Source organism: Camelus ferus, chromosome 6, assembly GCF_009834535.1.
Source record: "Camelus ferus isolate YT-003-E chromosome 6, BCGSAC_Cfer_1.0, whole genome shotgun sequence".
In the NCBI taxonomy this organism is placed as follows: domain Eukaryota; kingdom Metazoa; phylum Chordata; class Mammalia; order Artiodactyla; family Camelidae; genus Camelus; species Camelus ferus.
In genome coordinates this window covers 16,872,279-16,891,378 of record NC_045701.1, presented here as the reverse complement: position 1 = coordinate 16,891,378, position 19,100 = coordinate 16,872,279, and the positions used below count along the sequence as shown (strand labels likewise).

The following is a 19,100-nucleotide window of genomic DNA, read 5'->3' as shown; positions in this document are numbered from 1 at the left end:
TGGCCTTGACCTTTGGAAATGTTCACTGCCTTCTGCTCACAGGGAGCTCGAGATTCCAGAGCATGTGTCCATGTAGCCTGGGCAGAGTCAGAGCAATCACCTGCCTTGCTACAGTGAATGCCAACGCTTTAAAACTTTATATTATTTTAAAATTCAACATAGACAATACATTCGCAGGGTTAAAAACTCAAGAAGCATATAAATTATTCACTGAAAAATCTCCTTCCCCTCTCATTTATTTACCCTCTGCCTAGTTCCTCCCACCAAACAGGTAAGCACTTTATTAGAGCCCGCAACATTCATCCATAAAGGTTTTTACGAAAACACAAGGAGGTATGAATATATTAAATGCCAACTCGAGCATCATGAGACTCAATTAAAAAAATTTTTAATAGAAGTACTGGAGATTGAACCCAGGACCTCGTGCCTGCTAAGCATGTACTCTACCGCTGAGCTCTAGCCTCCCTCCTCAATTCAAAATTTTAAAGAATCACATTTATCTTTTTTGACTTTACCAACAATTCCCAATTGAGTCACTGAATCAACCACCTTCAAATGAAAAGTTTCCTGCTGTTACACTACGGAAAACCAATCTCTCTCTAAACGAAGGGCTTCACCTCTCAAACCAGAGTCATGTTCTTAGGCCACTGAAGCTCGTTTTTAAAATGGCTGACACAGTCAACCCAGTCGGCAGAGCAAAATATGAAAGCAAGTTGTTTTGGGCAAGGAGGCTGCTTTAGTTTAAGCCCAAATTTTAGTGTACATAAAAGTAACTGAGGGGCTTATTAAAATGCAAGTTTCTGGATTGGATTTCCAACAATTCTGATTCTTTTGAGGGACAGGAGTCATTTTTTTTTACTGAGCAACCCTGGCAATTAGGATGCACGTGGTTGGCAGATCACATTTTGGGAAACATTAGACTGGAAGTTAGGAGAAGAGACTCAAGCCTGGACTCTCACCAATTAGATGTGTGATCCCTGGCTGGTAACTTTGGTTCACTGGACCCTCATAGCATCCTTGACAAAAGGCAGAAACTGGGTAAAATGGTCATAAGGTTCCTCTCCAGAGGTCCGTCTGTGATGCTGTGACATCTTACGCAACTCTGATGCACAGCAGGTCCCGAAGGGACCATGTAGTTCCTGGGATGTGTCTACTTCAGAGAAATTTGACATATTCTGAAAGAGAATGCAACATAGTAACCCGTGGCTTTTCTCTGCCTTCATAAATTGATTCTTTTGCCAAACGGTGACCATAGTACAAATGCGGAACTGAGTCCACGTCAGGCGATTCTAAACGGAACAGCCCTTCATGCGCGGGCATGGAAGTTTTGATTTTTGCCATTAGCAAAGGGAAACGTGCGTGCCTTTAAACAACTCCAAGCCTTGGATTCATTAGAAACAGAAACGTATTTTTCAAAGCAAAGCATTTTCATTTTCAAGGATTGAAGTTCGGCTATTTTTAGAGATGGCACTCAGTCAGTGATGGCCCACTGGTTGGTCACCACTCCAATATTGGCATGTCAACTTGCACAGGGGCAGAAAAGCTCTGCCCATGGTGTGGGGAAAGCATCTTCCCTACAAATGGGGGCCCACAGGCTGAATCAGGCCGAGACCGCAGCCCACACAAGCCCTGCGCTCACCATCTCTCTAACCATAGCATTTAAGGTAGAAGGGAAGTTTTTTATTTATTGTTTTCATAAATATTTTGAAAAATGAAAATTTGTAGTGAAACATTTTAAACCCAGTGTGTATTAATTTGTCCTTTAGTGAAGAGGTTGTACCGCATTATAGTTGGGTGTGTTTTTATCAATTTGTCATTTCCTTCAGAGCAAGATTTCTCTAGTAACTCGCACTAGAGTCACTGGCAAATATCAAGTCCTCAATAAATGCTTGAGGAATGAATGACTGAACAAATGAAAAATGAAGCAAGAAGATATTTGCCTCAGAATCCTGTCTGGAGTTCCTTTATGGACCAAGTTTTATCATCGATATTTATTGAGAACTACTGTAGGTCAGGCCCTGTTTTAGGCACTGAAGACATAGCAGGAAACAGGCAGCCAACTCCTACTTTCCTGACACTAACACTCTAGAGGGAGAGAGATCATTTCAGGTTAAAAAATTTTTAATATAGTATCATGATAAAGAGGGACTGGGGAAACAACCTTAGACCAAGTGGGGAGAGAAAATAAAGGGGTTGGTATAAATAAATTAAAGAGTCTCATATGAAAATATTCCTTCTTATAAATCACCTGTCCTGAGTGGAGTGTTTGGGAGGGGGTCACAGCTATTAAGTATGTTTTGAACAAACTATTGCAAAGCCGTAGACCACAAGTCAAACCATGCAAAGCTGCCAAGGGGCCTAAGTTCCAAATACATTCTCATTCCAAGATGTGTATAAAATGAGGCATTTAAAAAAACTTGCAAGCAATGAGGCATTAAACTAGAATAAGTTATCTGCATTTAGCCATTTTGCAAAGGGATACTCCACACATACCTGGTACATTTTCCTCGTGGTTATCACTCTCTCATGTGACACTCTCCAATCTCCCCTCCATGTGTCCAGTCCATCTTTAGAGCTCAACTTGTGTGTACCTCCTACAGTCTGTTCCTCCCTGTCCTCTAGGGGATACTGAAGAGTGGTGCAAAGCTGGGAAGGCACAGAGGCCCTTGAATCAAGTACAATCGCAACGTGCATATTTTGGGTGTTGACTCTAATCCTGTTATATATATGTATATATTTTTTAAATGCTCTGGAAAGGAGACAAGAAGATGAAGCTTGATCTCTCTAGTGAGTCAGCTATGTAAAAACCGTGCTCAAAATCGAGAAGGACAAACAAGAAGGTATCACGCGTGCTCTGCACTTCACCCGTTCTCTTTCCGAGCATCTGGATCCTTTTATATACTATATTGTTACAGTGGGTGGTCTGGAAATTTTAGGGGAAGGCTGTAATGTTTGGTATGGGAGGCAGGCATTCAGAAAGCTCGAGAGTGACGCTGTGGCTGCTTAACTGTAGAACAATAAACCTGTGATTAGCCGAACTCCGCTCAACCATCATCCTCGTCATCACACAGACATCAACACCGCCCTGATCCCCCGAGAAGGCTTTTGATTGTATGGGATTATCTGTTGGACAGTGCCCCTCGCAACCAGATCAATAGAGCAAACTTACTGGAATCATCTGCGGGGACAGGGAAGCATTTCTGTGATACGAAGCCAGTGGGGTTTTATGTGTACTTTGTTGTGAGGTCAGAGAAAAGACATTTTGGAGGGAACTGAATTGAAGTTCCTGGACTCCGTGACTTCATCTGAACTACTTTAGATGATCCAGCACATATATTTTTTTTTTCTAGTTCTATCTTTGTCTTCTCAAGTGCTTATTTTTCTATTAATAATATAAAACTAACTTAATTAATTAAAGGCAAAAATCCAGGTGGCCCTCACAGATCTACGAAATAACAATCTATAGTTGTGTAACTACAAAATAAATCCTAGCTTCTCACTCTCCATGATACAAACAGGGGTGCATTCTCAGAAAAATCCAACTGAAACTTGGCTTAGAGGAAACCAAGGGAACAGCCCAAAGTGCAGATAGTGGTCTTTAAAAGGATGCTGCAGGGAACAGAAATGGCAGGAATGGGGAGGCGCCCGAGAGACTGACTTCGCCTGGGGAGCACGGTCTCACTTTCTCACGATGCTGTCCAGCCATAAACTGGGCTACCTCCCCCATCACCATGAATGTCCAAAGCTCAATAGTAATGGCCCCAGTTTCCTATGTGCCAACCACTAGACCAAGCACTTTACATACACAGTCTCAGTTAATCCTCTTCAAAATCTCATGAGAGAGGTAAGGAATTACTACCAGCTCATAGGTAATAACAATTTATTGGGGGTACCATTTATTGCTCCCCACTGACCGCAGTTTGGTGAGATGATGACCGGAGCCTGAGCACATCCTGGATAACAGCTGAGTCTAACCTGCCTTATTGCCCCAGGCCCACCACGTGCCTGGCACATAGTAGGTGCATCATCTCTAGTAAACACATATATGAAAAGTTCTCTTTCTAGAGAAATCAAGTTAGAAATTCCTAGATTTTTTCAAATCTTTATAGTAGTGGTCTTTTTAATATTAAAAAAAATGGCCCTTGTAGAGTATTCCAAAAATACAAAAAAATTAGAAAACAGAAAATAAAATGAACCTCACCATCCAGAAAGAACCACTGTAAAATGTTTTGATCCCATGTCCTTCGTAACATTAATAGATGTGTCTCAGCCCGTAACATAATAAAGCGTCAGTCAATTAAAAATAAAAAGGTCTGCTGAGCTGACCCCATTCTTACTAAATGAATAAAAGGAAATTCACCAAATAAAATATCTTGCAGACCAGCCAAGAATAACAAAAATACAGTAAGTGTATTATTCAAGTGGTGTTCAATGTGTTAAATGCAAAAAGAAAAAGAAAATTCTAACTTTCCACTAAGCTCCTTAGTGAAGAAAAACTCCTGTATCTTTTGGAGACTTCAAGTCTCTTCACCAAGGGAAACAACCGCTTAACAGTATATAAAAGTAAATAAAATCATTGTACTGTGTGAGGCCACTGCATATGTAAATGTAACAAAACTGATATGATTTCTCTTCAGAATTCTAAACAACTAATTTAAGAAAACCCTGGGGGCAGGAGTCTGGTCTTGAATTGCTTAGTGGCATCTAATGCATGATCTGAATCTGAGACTGAAGAATTAAACATTAAATAAAGCAGATGAGTATCTTAAATCTTTCGGAAGAAGTGGAAAGAGGGATATGAACTCTCGCACACCCCATAAGCCATATTTTTTCCCAAAGAATATGTTATTCATGTGCTCTGTACATTAGGTCAATTATTAGTCACTTTCTTTGGAGGCTGACCAAGTACCTCCACCCTTCATTGCAGGGTGTGCTGTAATCATCCGTAGTAAGAATAGCAGAATCACACTAATATGTGCTGAAGACTGAGGATACAGCCCCTGGAGGTTTTGACAACACATTTCTACCACTGATTTACCACCCTTTTCATTTGCTTTTAAGCAACGGGGGAAAATGTTTCAAGTATCTCAGTAAATAAAGTGAAATATAAAGGAAAATGAGATCATTTCAGAAAACTTGGCTGAAATGAAAGCCTTTCAGCTATTTTGTGTCAACTTGAATTTCATAATATAAACACCTATTTTACTTGTCTCTCCACAGTTTCAGCAAGTCAATTATTTTTTAATTAGATTTTCTACTATAAGTTTAAACAAGACTCCCACCCACTTTTTTAAGACTTCAACATGGAAAAATCCTTGAATGTTGATATTAATCTTTCTGTATCATCCAAAATTTAGTAAAGCATGTTTACTGTTAGTTTTTAACATCTTGTTAAGAACTGTTGTAATATAGACTTTGGGTTCATGTTTTATTAGGTTTATATAAAAAGAAAATGCAAATACAGCCAGAATTCTCCCTTGACACAGATGCTTAAAATCACAGACTGTGAGATCTGGAAGACACTTCAGAGATCTCCAAGTCCAATGCCCTGAATTTATAGATGAGCAGTTGGAGGCCCAGAAAGGTTAGAGGCCAAGAAAAACAACTGGTATCTAGACAATCGTGACTGTTGAGCAACAACCCAACAATCTTCAAAAACCAAAATATGCCCAAAGCAATTTATGACAGGGTTACAAAAAATATCACATTTATTTTATTATCAGCATTCTGTCTCGTAGTCTTGGTACTCAAAGTGTGGTCTGGTCTGTGGGTCAGCAGCATCAGCATTACCTAGGAGGTCGACAGAAATGCAGAACCCCAGGCTCTGTCCCAGACCTACTAAATCAGAATCCATGGTAACAGAATCCCCAGGTGATTTCTGTACACATTATAGTTTGAGAAGCATGAGTCTACACTTGCACCACTCAAAGTCAGTTCTCATCAAAATCTGCAAGAACTGTTTGTGTCCAGTCTGTGATGAGGTAAGTACAGTGATTAAGATGTAATAAGCCTTTTGAAAGTTGCTCACCTAGTAAATTTTAAAAGTTCCCATCACAATAAAAAAATAAATTTGTAACTATGTTTAGTGATGGATGTTAACTGGACATTATGGTGATCATTTCACAAATATACCAACACTGAGTCATTATGTTGTACACCTGAAAATAACATAATGTTAGGTCAATTATATCATAATTTTTAAAAAGTTATAAGCCTCTAGAAACTTTCATATCAATTTGACAGAGTAATTTTATATAAACTGAACCTATTTTAGAAATGAATCTTATATTTTTATATTTTTGTGTATTTTTTCTGGTGATTCATTTTATTGTTCATAATAGATTGAAAATGATTTTTAAATGGAATGTCACTATACAAAGAGTAAGAAACACTGTTCTATACCATCTTTCCCTCCTGTCTACAGAGACTAATTTTAAAAAAAGGCATCACTTGGCTCTCTTCACAACTTTTTCCATGAAACAGTATTACCCTGATACCAAAGCCAGACAAAAGCATCACAAGAAAAGGACACTACAAACCAACATCCCTTAAAAACAGAGACAAAAACCTTCAACACAATACTAGCAAAATGAATCTGACATCATATAAAAAATATTATCCACCATGATCAAGTAGGGTTTATCCCAGGAATGCAAGGTTGGCTTAACATCTGAAAATCAACAAATATAGTACGCCATATTAATAAAATGAGGAACAAAAACCACATGATCATCTCAATAAATGCAAGAAAAGAATGTGATAAAAATCCTATGTCTATTCATGATAAAATTCTTAACAAAATCTAAGTGAGTGAACTTCCTCAACCTACAGCTAACATAATAAATAAGGGTGAAATAATATTTTCTTTTTAAGATTAGAAAGAAGGCAAGGATGTCCCCATCTGCCACTTCTTTTAAACACTGTATTGGGGGTTCTAGCCAGTGCAATAATGCAAAGAAAAGAAATTAAAAACATATAGTTTGTAAAGAGAGAAGTAAAATTATCTTTATTTGCTGAAAACACAAGCTTGTGTGTATGAAATCCAAGGAATCTACAAAAGATTCAAGTTCAGCAAGGTTAAAGAATACAAAATTAGTATAAAAAGAGCAAAATTTTATTTATATATTAAAAATGAACAATCTGAAAATAAAATTTAAAAAACAATTCCATTCATAATTACAATAAAAAATAGTAAAATTTATAGAAATAAATTTAACAACATAAGTGTGAAATCTGCACACTGAAAACTACAAAACCTTTATGAGAGTAACTGAAGAACCTTTAAATAAGTGGAGGGACATTCTGTGTTCATGGAATGGAAAATTCCAAAGTGTTAACAGACATTCCCCACAGACTGATCTATACATTCAATGTGGCTGCTATCAAAATCCCAATAGTTACGCTATATAGCACAGGGAACTATATTCAACATCTTGTAGTAACTTACGTTGAAAAAGAATATGAAAATGAGATAAGTATGTTCCTATGTGACTGAAGCATTGTGCTGTACACCAGAAATTGACACAACATTGTAAACTGACTATACTTCAATAAAAATGTATTTTAAAAATCCTGAAGGGATTTTTTTTGAAGAAACTGACAAGTTGAAGCTAAAATTGGAATATATGGAAATACAAAGGACCTAGAATAGTCAAGACAATTTGGAAAAGAAGAGTAAATTTGGAGAACTTCAAAACTTACTACAAAGCTACAGTAATCAATAGACTACGGTACTGGAGTAGGGACAGGAATATAGTTGAATGGAATAGAATAGAGAACCCAGAAATAAACTCTTCCAATTTATAGTCAATTAATTTTCAACCAAAATGCCCAGGAAATTCAACAAGAAAAGTTTTTTTCAATAAATGGTACCAAGAAAATTGGATATCCACACACACAAAAAGGAAAAATGACTTGTACCTGACCCCAGTCACAAAACTTAATTCAAAATCAACCAAAGACTTATATAAACTCTAATTAAAACTATACAACTGCTAGAAGAAAACATAAAAGAGAAATATAAGATCTTGGTTTAGGCAAGGAGCTCTTACATACAATTCCAAAAGCACAATTTGTAAAAAAAAAAAAAAAAAAAAAAAAAAAAAAAAAAAAAAGACTGATAAACTAGACATAGCCAAAATAAAAAACTTTTATACTTCAAAAGATACCATTAAAAACAAGACAGGTAACACTAGGAGAAAATATTTGCAATATCTGATAAAGGACTTGCATCAAAAACCATAAGGAACTCTTACAACTCAATAAGAAGCAGAAAAATAACCCAATTTTTAAAGGGGCAAAAGATCTGAACAGGAATTTCACCGAATAAGACATATGAATAAGCAAATGAAAGAATGCTCAACATCATTAGTCATAAGAAAAATACACATTAAAACCACAGTGAGATACCATTTCACACCCACTAGAACAGCTACAATGTAAAAGACAGACAAGTGGCGGTGAGGATATGGAGAAACTAGAATCCTCATATATTGCTAATGGGAGTTTAAAATGGTCCAGCTACTTTGGAAAAAACTGAGCAGTTTCTTAAAAAGTTAAACATAAACTCAGCATATAATTCAGCAATTCCACAACTAGGTGTATACCCAAGAGAAATTGACACATATGACCAAAGACTTGTACATGAATGTTCACAGCAGGGTTGTTAGCCCCAAACTGGAAATAATCCAAATGTCCATCAACATTTGTGGTGAACGGATGAACAAAATGTGGTGTAATCATACACTGGAACATTACTCTGCAGTAAAAAGGAACAAGCTACTGATACACGCTATGCATACTACAATATTATGTAAAATAAAGAAGCCAGATATGACTATGTATTATAAGATCCCATTTGTATGAAATGTCTAGAAAAGGCAAATCTATAGAGACATAAAGTAGCTTAGTGCTTGCTGGGGCTAGGGGCAGGGACTCTCTGAAAACAGACACAAGGGATCTTTCTGAGGGTGATGTTAATGTTCTAAAACTGGATTATGTGATAGTACATAACTCTAAACTTACTAAAGTATATTGAATGTTACACTTTGGTGAATTTTATGGTATATAAGTTATACCTTCATAAAGCTGATTTTAAAAAAATGAGTTGGCTCATCAATTCTTATATTGAGCAAAACAATGGTACTTTAGTACGGTCTCAAGCTTACAGCTGGAATATGCACATATTGTCACCTGATGGAGCCATATATAAAACCCCACAAGTCTGCAGTTAGATGTCCTAGTTCAACCTTAGCTCTACGGACTTACTACTCTCTTTGTGCATCTTACTGGATGAGTAAGCTCTGTATTTCTAACCACATGCGGCAGATAACTAACCCATTTTCCAATCGTATTTTTCTGTATTTCTAAAAATTCATTTTTTTTCCAAACTGACCCCAGAACTTAAAAATTTGTTTGGGGCCTCTGTTACTATAAATGTTGGAAAAACTTTGAGAAGAACAAAGGAGGTGGGACGTGAGATGCTAGTATAACTTAAGAACATTAGAGTAAAAAAGTTACCCTCAGAAATGCTTGACTCCCTTGTACCATTTCTTAAAATGTTTTCCCATCTCTGTTGAACACTTCGGGTAAAAGGAGGCTCACTACATTTAAAGTGGGTGGTTCCAAAAGCTGTTTTACCCACAAAGTCTGGCTTATTTTAAAGTCAGTTCTCGATCAGTTATTGAATCACTTGCACCATACTTATTCCTTTAAAACAGAAAAACAATGTTGTTGCTATAAACAGAATTTCTGTTTATTCTGCAGCAGGGGAGCTAGAAAAAAAAAAAAAAGGCTTTCCGCCAGCAAAGGAGGGAGAGCTGGCGTTGGGTGTGCTGGCCCAAGCCAGACAGACTGGCCTCTGCTGGCCAGGCCGCAGGAGATGGGTGAGCAGGTCCCAGAAGAAAGGTGATTGGAAGGCATCCTGTCTGCAGATGAATGACCCTGTGTTTTAGACCTTCCAGAGCCTAAGGAAAATGGTCTGTTGACTAATGCTGAGTGTGAATTGTCTGCTGGACGACAGAGATCAACATTCCAAGAGAAAGGCCAAAGACCAGCATGAACGAGCTTGGAGGACAATCAGAAAACAATAGCAATGCGCCCTTCAGGGGCAAACGCCAGGCTCCCACTGAGCTGCAGAAGGGCATCACGGGTATGGGAAGTCCAAGGTGAGCCCAGCATCTTAGTAACATCCATCAGTCTGATTTAAATAACACTCCTAATAAAAGTCAGGTACAAAGAAATGTAAGCTGAATCCTGGACTGTATCGTCCCACCATCACATATATCACTGGCTTAAATTAGACGCGGCAGAACAATGGTACTTTGGTACTGTCTCAAGCTTACAGCAAATCCAAACTGGACTAGAGCATCAAACACATCTAAAAAAGTCAAACCATAAAAATAATCTGGAAGAAAATAAATCAAAATATTTATCAAATCTTTGGAAGCAAGAGGATTTAAAATCTGTAATCTCCAAAGCCACAGATGAAATCAGAAGGAAAAGATTCACAAGTAACATTAAGTAAAAATATCTGTACTCCAATAAAAAATAAAAATGTCTGGAAAAATATTTAAAGTAAATAAGATAAAGATTTAAGAACTTAATTCTATAAAGAGCTGATGGCTGTTGATGGAAATAAGCAAGGATTTATCTTCTTTTTGACTATTTAAAAAACTCATATGGTGATAAGAATGAGGAGAAACCAGGACTCAGACACTCAGAAGCACACATGACCACACTTGGCAGTCTGCGTCAAGGGCTTTAAGGTGCTTGTGATCATGACCAGATAATTTCACTCTATTCTAAATACAGAAGAAGCTCTATGTACAAAGATATTACGCGTGCCTATGTAACACGAAAAAATAAAAACTAAAGGTAGAGATCAAATGTGCAACAAAGTGGAAACAGGGTTATGTAATATTTTTTAAAGTTTATATGTGGATAAACATGTAATACAAACTACATTTATATCCTGATTGCAAAGTAAATGACTATGTTAAGAAAAATAAAAACTAAAAGGAAATAAAATCAAGGAAATACGAACTGTGATTATATTAGTACATTAGGTAGTTTTAAAGTAGTTTTTAGGTAGTTTTAAGTAAAGAACTGAAATTTTAAAAAGGCTTCAGGGAAACATTCTGAACATTATAAATGAAAGCTTCTCACTGCTACAGCTACCAAGTTAATGAAAAGTAATGTGATTTCTGTAAAAAAAAAAGACATTATGTATAATTAATATTGATATTTGTGGGGGAGGGGGATTAGAAGAGGAAAGGTCAACCAACTTTGCAGTAAAATTTAAAATCTAAAGACTTTCACAAAATCTCTGAAGAAGCACCAGACCAGAAATTTTAGAAAACTTTTTTTAAAAATAAGCAATGATTGAATTTGTTTGTTGGAAGTAAACAGAACAAAGAACCCTCAAACCCCAGGAATCAAAGAGAGCCACGGGGGTAGCACTGGGTTGTCTAAATTAGCCTTCTTTTAAAAATCTGGGGAGAAAGTATACAGCAAAATATCTACACATTTACATATGGCCATGAGCACTTCTGTATAGTGAAGTACAGACATGAAAAATTATAGGACAAATTCAGGACAATATTTGCCTCTGGAGAGAAAAAGGCAAAGGAACCAGAAGGAAAAAAAAAAAAAAAAAGAAAGACATCAGCTTTCTTTGGATAGGTTATGGTTTGTTTACGTCATATAGAGGCAAAATACATAAAATGCTAACTTTTGTTAATTCCAGGTGGAGAGTTTATACACGATTGTCCGATTATCCTCTGTACTTTTGTAAATTTGAAAAAAAAAATTTAAAAACAGTAGTCAAAGGGCATTGAATGTAGACAAAGCCAACCAGTTTTGGAAAAAATCTGTTAAGTGTGAAACAGCAGGACAAAGAGAGGAAGTGGGCAAGGTTCCTCGACCAAATGAAGGGTACTTGCAGGCAGGGAGCACTGGGGGTGGAGCTGGGGAGGCAGGCAAGGACCAGATCATGAGAGGTCTTGTCTGCTAAGCTCAACATTATCTGAAAATAGAAAGCTAATAAAGCATTTCAATTAAGAAAGAAATCTTTCTTTGAGATCTATTTTTGGGGATAGTCTTACATAATTTTTGGAAGTTTGTATTTCTGCATGTACATTTATAGCTACAGAGTCTGAATTATGTGACCATTATGGCTCAGAATACACAACACAATTCAAGTTATGGGCTGGAACTTTCATATCTGTAGCTCGTGTGATGAAGCCCATTTATCTCACATGGCCCAACAAATGACATCTAATCACATTCCTACACATTCCAAACCCCACAATTACTCCCAATATCCTAACGGAATCTAATACATCATAAATTAAACAATGCGGCTTATTATGTAATAAAAACAGAAAGCACAATGCCTATTATTATAAAAGGGTAGGCTTTTACAAAGCTAAGTGGATGGGCAGGGTATTAAATAAGCTTCAGCAAACGTGAAATCATAGTTCTACGGACAATCATCTCTATTTCACTCCTGAGACATGGCTCTCAATTACGATTTGTAGCCCAGCAAGGAGATCGCAGACTCTCATCAGTCCCTTGAAGTCTGTCATGCTTCCTTTAACCAGATGCCTGGCAAACAACTAAAGAAACCCTGCGAAGGAGGCTTCAGGCTTCTGACCGAGCCTGATCTCTCGGGAAAGACTTTGCTGGCGAGAAACCAAGGGCAGCACCATTCAAGGACTCTTCTCTGAAGAGGGCCAGCTGGACAGACAGGCCAGGACCTCACGGCTTTGTAGAAGCTGGCAATGGTCATCCCTCCCGGTAGATGCCCTGGCTCTGGGTTGGGCCTCTTCAGCCCGTCCGCTTGTCCCTAGTGCAGGGCTCGGGGCCCCCTGGTGTGGAGTTGGGGCCACAGGACTGGCTGATCCTCAGGCCCCGACACAGGCCTACTCCCCCTACTTAATCATTCAGAACACATTGCTGAGTCCTCGCTATGGTCAGAAGCACAATATTAGACCCTCAGACACAAATGTTAAGACAGAGCCTGTGTCTTGGGTGTACAGCGGAGATGAGGCAATAAGCACTTAAAGTGAAATGACGAGATGGACATTCTCATGGAAGTGCATACAAGCTGTTCTGGAAATACTGAAGGAGTCATTCTTCTGCAGGAGAGCCAGGAGGCAGCTCTCACATCTGGCAAGTCAGAAAGGATTTGTCAGACAGAAGGGTAAAGGCACAGGGCTGTGACCAGGTATTGCATAATGTGAATTGTTGGGTGTGACTGCGAGAGATAAGGATGAAAAGGTCTATCAGTTCCGGATTGCAAATGGCCTGGTGGCTCCTGCAAAGGAGTCCAGGCTTTTTCCTGAAGACAGTGGGAAGCTGCTAATGCTCAGATGCATGTTTTAAAATACCTAATACCTGCCCATTCAATAAATGTATGCTAAGCCCCTGCTTTGTGCAGGCACCATGTACAGATACATCAACAACCTGAGCACCTCCCATTCTTCTTGTCATTACAAAAAAGACAAATATGTATTTAATGAGCTAGAAAATAGTCCAAGGAATGTTAAAATGATTAAGAACATGGGAAAGGCCAAGAGGATGCAGCGGCTTGCAGATGACATGAGAGCAGGACAATTAAGAGTCTCCCACTTGGAAACTCAAGCAGGACAGAAAATAGCACCTGATTTTATGCAAATCTCTTTGCTTTGTTCAGTTAATCTTAAATATCAATTTAAATGAAAAAATATGGATGACAAACCCATCGTATATAAAGGTATTGATAATAAAACTACTAAAATTTGGAGGTTATATTAGATCAAATGAACAGCAAACTACCACCTTACCCAACAGCTGGGCATTCCTAGAGGCTGAACATACAAACAGGTTCCAGAAGAGAACAATGCAGACTGGAGACTGGAAACAGTTTATGTGTCAGTAACATGGAAGGCAAGAATACTCTCTCAAAGATAACCCCTGCCCACAATCACAGAAGACAAAATTAGGCTGAAAGGGCCATCATCCTAGCATAAACTCTACAGCCTGCAACCAGCTACTTGTAAGCTAAAACAAACATCTCCACACTTCAAATAATGTGCTCTCAGTGAAACGGCAACCCTGCACTAGAGCTCTGTTAATCCTTCACCGAGGATATCGCGCTGGGAAGGGGCAAGCAGAGAGAAATAAAAAGGTAAGATGCTCATGGTGAGTGATCTCACCTATTTGTGGGAAGTATTATGAAGTCTCGGTGTATTTGTCTCACTCAGTGAAAAACACCATGAAACACTTTGTAAAGCCCATGATTTTCAAATCACTCTCCATTTTTCTTACCTCCAAACTCCATCTGCTCTGGTATCATCTCTCCATTCACAATGAGCTGCCTACAGTTTCCCTGAGAACGGGGTTTTGTTCTTCCAGGCTATGTTTTTTTCTTTATCGGCTCCTACAAATCCTTCCAGGTTCCATAAATCCTTAATTTTCAACTCCCAAAAAAATCTCCCTTGCCCTCTCAGTCTGATTTAAATGCTCTTGTTTCTAGGTTCTCATTGCACCTTGTGCACAGGTCTACAATCCGCCCTGAACACCCTCATTTACATAGTGACTCCCTCGTTTACAGGATTAGATTTGCCCCAGTGGACTGTAAATTCCAGGAGTGCGGGAATCTTGTCTGTTGGTCTTTGAGGCCTGATAGATCCCAGTAAGTACTTGCTAGAAGATGAAAGGGGAGGAGAAAGGAACAGATAAAGGAAAGACAGACTAAAATGAATTTTTAGCTCATTCTTTCACTCATTCAACAAACTTTCATTGAGAGCGTACTACGTGTCAGACACCGCTCTGGTAGCCAAGGATACAACAAAGTAGCAGAGGGTGGGGGCAAAACAGTAATCCACGTCGTCATAACACGGTAGTGGAAGAGCTAGATCATAAAGAAGCAGTACAGCGTATTAGGTGGAAAACGTGGCAAGGAGAGCAACGAAGCAGAGGTGGATAAGGGGTCTGGAGGAGAGGGTTGCTGTGAAAAACAAACTACTACGCTTCCCATTCAACGCCTCCCCATCAATCTTTATTATTTTTATTTCCCTTCAAACAAGGAATTCATGCTTTCCTTCTTCAGCCTCCCTTCCAATGGCAAGTCTTTTAAAGCTCATAATTCTCTAGTCATTTTTTTTAACCTCAGCCTTTTTTTCTGATGCCCAACATCAATTGGGCTATAAATCTGTCGTATACTACTACCAGTTTAGGCCTCTCCAAGTTATAACCCATGTGGTCCAGCCAAGATACAGAGATTCCCAAAAATGCTTTCATCATATCCCAGCTGGAATCTCTTAATTCATTATTTTCAGGTCTAGCCAGTACCTCCTATGAGCACTTGCAGCACAGGAATAACTAGGTCACAGTCATGTTCTCAAGACTCTGAATCCCCAGTCACAACTCTCCCATGATAAAGGAATCTGGGTACAAACTGATTGAACCAAGGTTTTTCCTTTCTCAGGCCAACTAATATTTTCTCCTCTGTAACTTGAGTTAGAAACTCAGTTCCTGAGATAAAGCATTTAGGTTTAGGAACCGCTGATTAATTCCAAGGGAACATTCAAACGTCTGCCACCCCACTCCTTCCTGGCCCACTTAAATTATACTTTATTTTTTCCCTCATTTTATCTATTGTAATATGCTCTGGCATTTGCACAATAAGAATGCAATCAGGAAACAGATGAACTAGCCTGCTAAATAAACAAAGTCTGTTCCTGCTCGAATTCAGGGGTCCAAAGAACGCTCATCACCCCTCCTTCCCTGAAGAGTGTTGAGTCAACAGCTTGTGACTCCTCCGCAGTGCCGTCTGTTCTTCGGTGGCTGGTGATTCTCCCTAACGCGTGAATTGATTAACGGAAGTTAGGAAGTGAGCTGGCTAGTACAGCATGATCATCTTCCTTACAACCCTGTCCCATAAGGTCTGAGGTGGCATACAAATTAAGATTCGTACATTTATGATACATAGTTTGTTGTAAAAGCAACCGCCGCGAAATGATTGATTTGTGTGACTTAAGAATTCAATTCAGGAAGAAATTAAGCTGTTGCCACATAGCTATTGCTAAAATAATATTGCTCTTTTTTTTTTTTTAAATATGGAACGCTTCACGAATTTGCGTGTCATCCTTGCGCAGGGGCCATGCTAATCTTCTCTGTATCGTTCCAATTTTAGTATATGTGCTGCCGAAGCGAGCACAATATTGCTCTCTATACCAGCAATCTTGGAAAAGGCTATCTACAAGGAAACCTTGAAGACTAGAATACATATTTTTGGCCGCGGATGGGAGTAGGGAATTAAAAGTGGCTCTGTTAGTTCAAATATTTGAAAAGAAAAAGATATTTTAAAGTCAGACTTTCTGAAGTTGGCAAATGGCTCAAATTCATTTTTAGTTTATTTACTAAAAAAGAAAAATAAGGAAGAGAATTCAAACCTCCAAGGTAAGAGGCGCCTCTACATGTGTGCTCAAAAAAGTATGTTCATGGGGATAGTGACTGAATGTTACGGATAAGACAATACTGGATAGGGCAGTACTTCTGCTGGTAATAATGTTATTTTTCATGCTGTGTAGCACTACTGTGAACAGGACTGGCTAGAAGCATCTGTGGTTTGACTATCCTCTGATAATGTTCCACTTCTAGACCTGTACTCTCCAAAGTGCATCCTGTGATTAATTTCTAAGTGAAAAAAAATGTCAGTTGCAAAAATACATCTCCAACTTGGTGACGTTTGTAGACACTTTCAGTGCCCATGTACCCAAGTGGTGGACACAGCGCTGAAAGGAGGGCAGGCAGTCCAGAAGCAACATGAAGACCAGAGATTCCATCAGGAGCAAAATGAAAAGTCTTACTGGGTATCATGATAAATGTCTGAGTGTAGCAATTACAGTGGAGAATGATAAACTACTCTTTGTGAGATTGTAATGGATAATTTCCTGGCAAAAGTCAGTTCTTAAAAACATCATATCAATTGAATTTAGGACTAGTTTCACGTATGAAGCAAAATAGTTATACGATTCCCAGTATGTTTGTTCCTTAGTCTTAATAAATGCCTTTCAATTTTTCTCTTTGTAATGTGGTTTCAGCTACATACAGTTGAACATATATGTCTACCACCCTCTCAAAAAAAAAAAAAAAATCAGGGAAGGAAGAGAATAGGTGTTTTCATTTCTTTTTTTTTTTTTTTTTTTAATCTTCTATAAAGTCTCAACTCCCCTGAAGCTAGCTTTCTGAAACCTGTGGGTGTTTAGAACAGCTCAGGACTCTGAAGAATAATGAGGAGACGACCTCTAGCACTCTCCACACATAGATGTGGAGTTCTCTGAACCAGCCTGAGTCTTCCCTCAGCCTACATTCACTCAGAGAAGAACTACGTAAGAAAAGGCACTCTATGTCCTATCCCTTCAGAAAGTGTTAAGGAAAGAAAAATTAAGTTATTAAATTGGGGACATTCAGGCGCCATGTCCTAGGAAGTGCTCCTGGTCAATGAATACCTTTTCTTTACTTAATCAAAGCCACGCACACTTTGATTCAATTCACCCAAATTGCCCTACATGTGGTAGGGTACATATCCTTTTTAGCAACCATTAGGACTAAGAGGGTTATCACTAGTACGAACTTCCTGAATTTAAACAAGGAGTCCATTAGACAAATAACTTGCTTATTCCAAAATCAGTTAATCCACATTAATACAAATGTTCTTCTAAGATGGAACAAATGAATGAAAGATAACATGGGAAAAGAGCCCAGACAATAAGAGTCTAAGGACAAATTTGCGTTGGATAAAAGAACAAGTTCTTCCTTGTTTCTCGAGACAGTAATTGGCCTTCCTGTCGTTTCTCTGAAATACCTTGGATGAGAATACTTGCTGTGATAGCATAACCTCATGTTAGCATTTTATACTTATTTAGTGAAGAGGAAGTTTCTGAAATATGTTTAACCTTGTATATTCAGAGTTTAAAAAGGAAATAGGAGTGAATGGAGAGCTACAAACTGTAAATTTTGAAACTGAAGAGATTATGACATTTGCATTTTTTTTTTTTTTGCAGTTACTGAAGTTAAAAAAGGAAGCCTGAAATATCCAACCTTCTTGATATTTCTCAATCCAACATCTTATTTTAATTTTCTTTTTCTTCCACTCCAGTTTTCCCAGTTGCTTTTCGGCCAACAGATCTTCATACCTACCCAGACTGTGACACTATCAAAGAACACACAGCCACTACACACACACCAAGGCTAAGAGAAAACAGAGTTTCTTAGACCATTAGACCTGAAAATCTAGCAAACATGACACTTGTATTTCTTGGTGCAATTAAAAAACAGCTGTTAAAAGTTTGCAGCTTTCTAGCAGTATGAAATATGAAATATATCCCCTGCCTTTTGTAGATCAATCAATCAATGGATCGATTAGTCCCTTCCTCTCTCAGCTTTTCCTTGGAAATTCCACATCATATCCCCTCTGATACTAGCTTTTCAGGCTTCTGAGATGCTTCACATATTATTAAATACTGCCCCCAGTGCACTCCATAAACTGGCTCTTCAGTGGGACTTGGCAAGGTAACATTCAGCTTATGGATGACAGATAACCTACAGTTAAGAGATTGGACTGGGTATTTCTGAGCAACCATGGTTAAGGGCATGGGAAAAAAAAAAAGAAACCAAAATCTACTTAGACCATTCCAGTGATGCTAGACTATGCCAAAAGCCACACACCCAAACCTGAATGTCTTCTGAAAGCCAGATCTCCTTGTGACCAAATGTTTCTCAGAGGAGGAAAATTGATAGCATATTAATCCATGTCACTTCAGGCAACCCAAAGCAATCCATTTAATGCTTTTCATTTTTATCCCATTTTCAGCCATAGATTTGCTATAGTTACTATTCTGTCCACAGAGTTAAACTAAAGCTAATTATAATTTCATTACCAAGTAGAGGGAGTCAGAGGGGTAGGAAGCTACCCACTGAAACAGTGACTAGAACTGTGTGCACTGGTACAGTGGGACAGACAAGAATCAAACACCAGCTCCAACTCAGCTTACAATCATTAAGTGAGGCAGAGTTAGCTCAGACATCATTACAGTCAAACACTGGTAAAT

At 38.3% G+C, this 19,100-nt stretch overlaps 1 protein-coding gene, 1 long non-coding RNA gene and 1 other non-coding gene across 4 annotated transcripts in view; 1 reads left to right on the top strand and 2 right to left on the bottom strand.

Annotated features, from left to right (window-relative positions):
- Positions 1-19,100, bottom strand: part of FBN1 (fibrillin 1) — a 240,430-nt gene that overhangs the window by 156,185 nt on the left and 65,145 nt on the right. The window lies entirely within an intron of this gene.
- LOC116664117 lies at positions 6,319-15,746 on the top strand. Its single transcript, XR_004320467.1, has 3 exons — positions 6,319-6,330; positions 9,819-9,823; positions 14,439-15,746. It is a non-coding gene; the product is annotated as an uncharacterized LOC116664117 (long non-coding RNA).
- Positions 16,098-16,204, bottom strand: LOC116664618. The gene has a single exon (XR_004321136.1). It is a non-coding gene; the product is annotated as a U6 spliceosomal RNA (small nuclear RNA).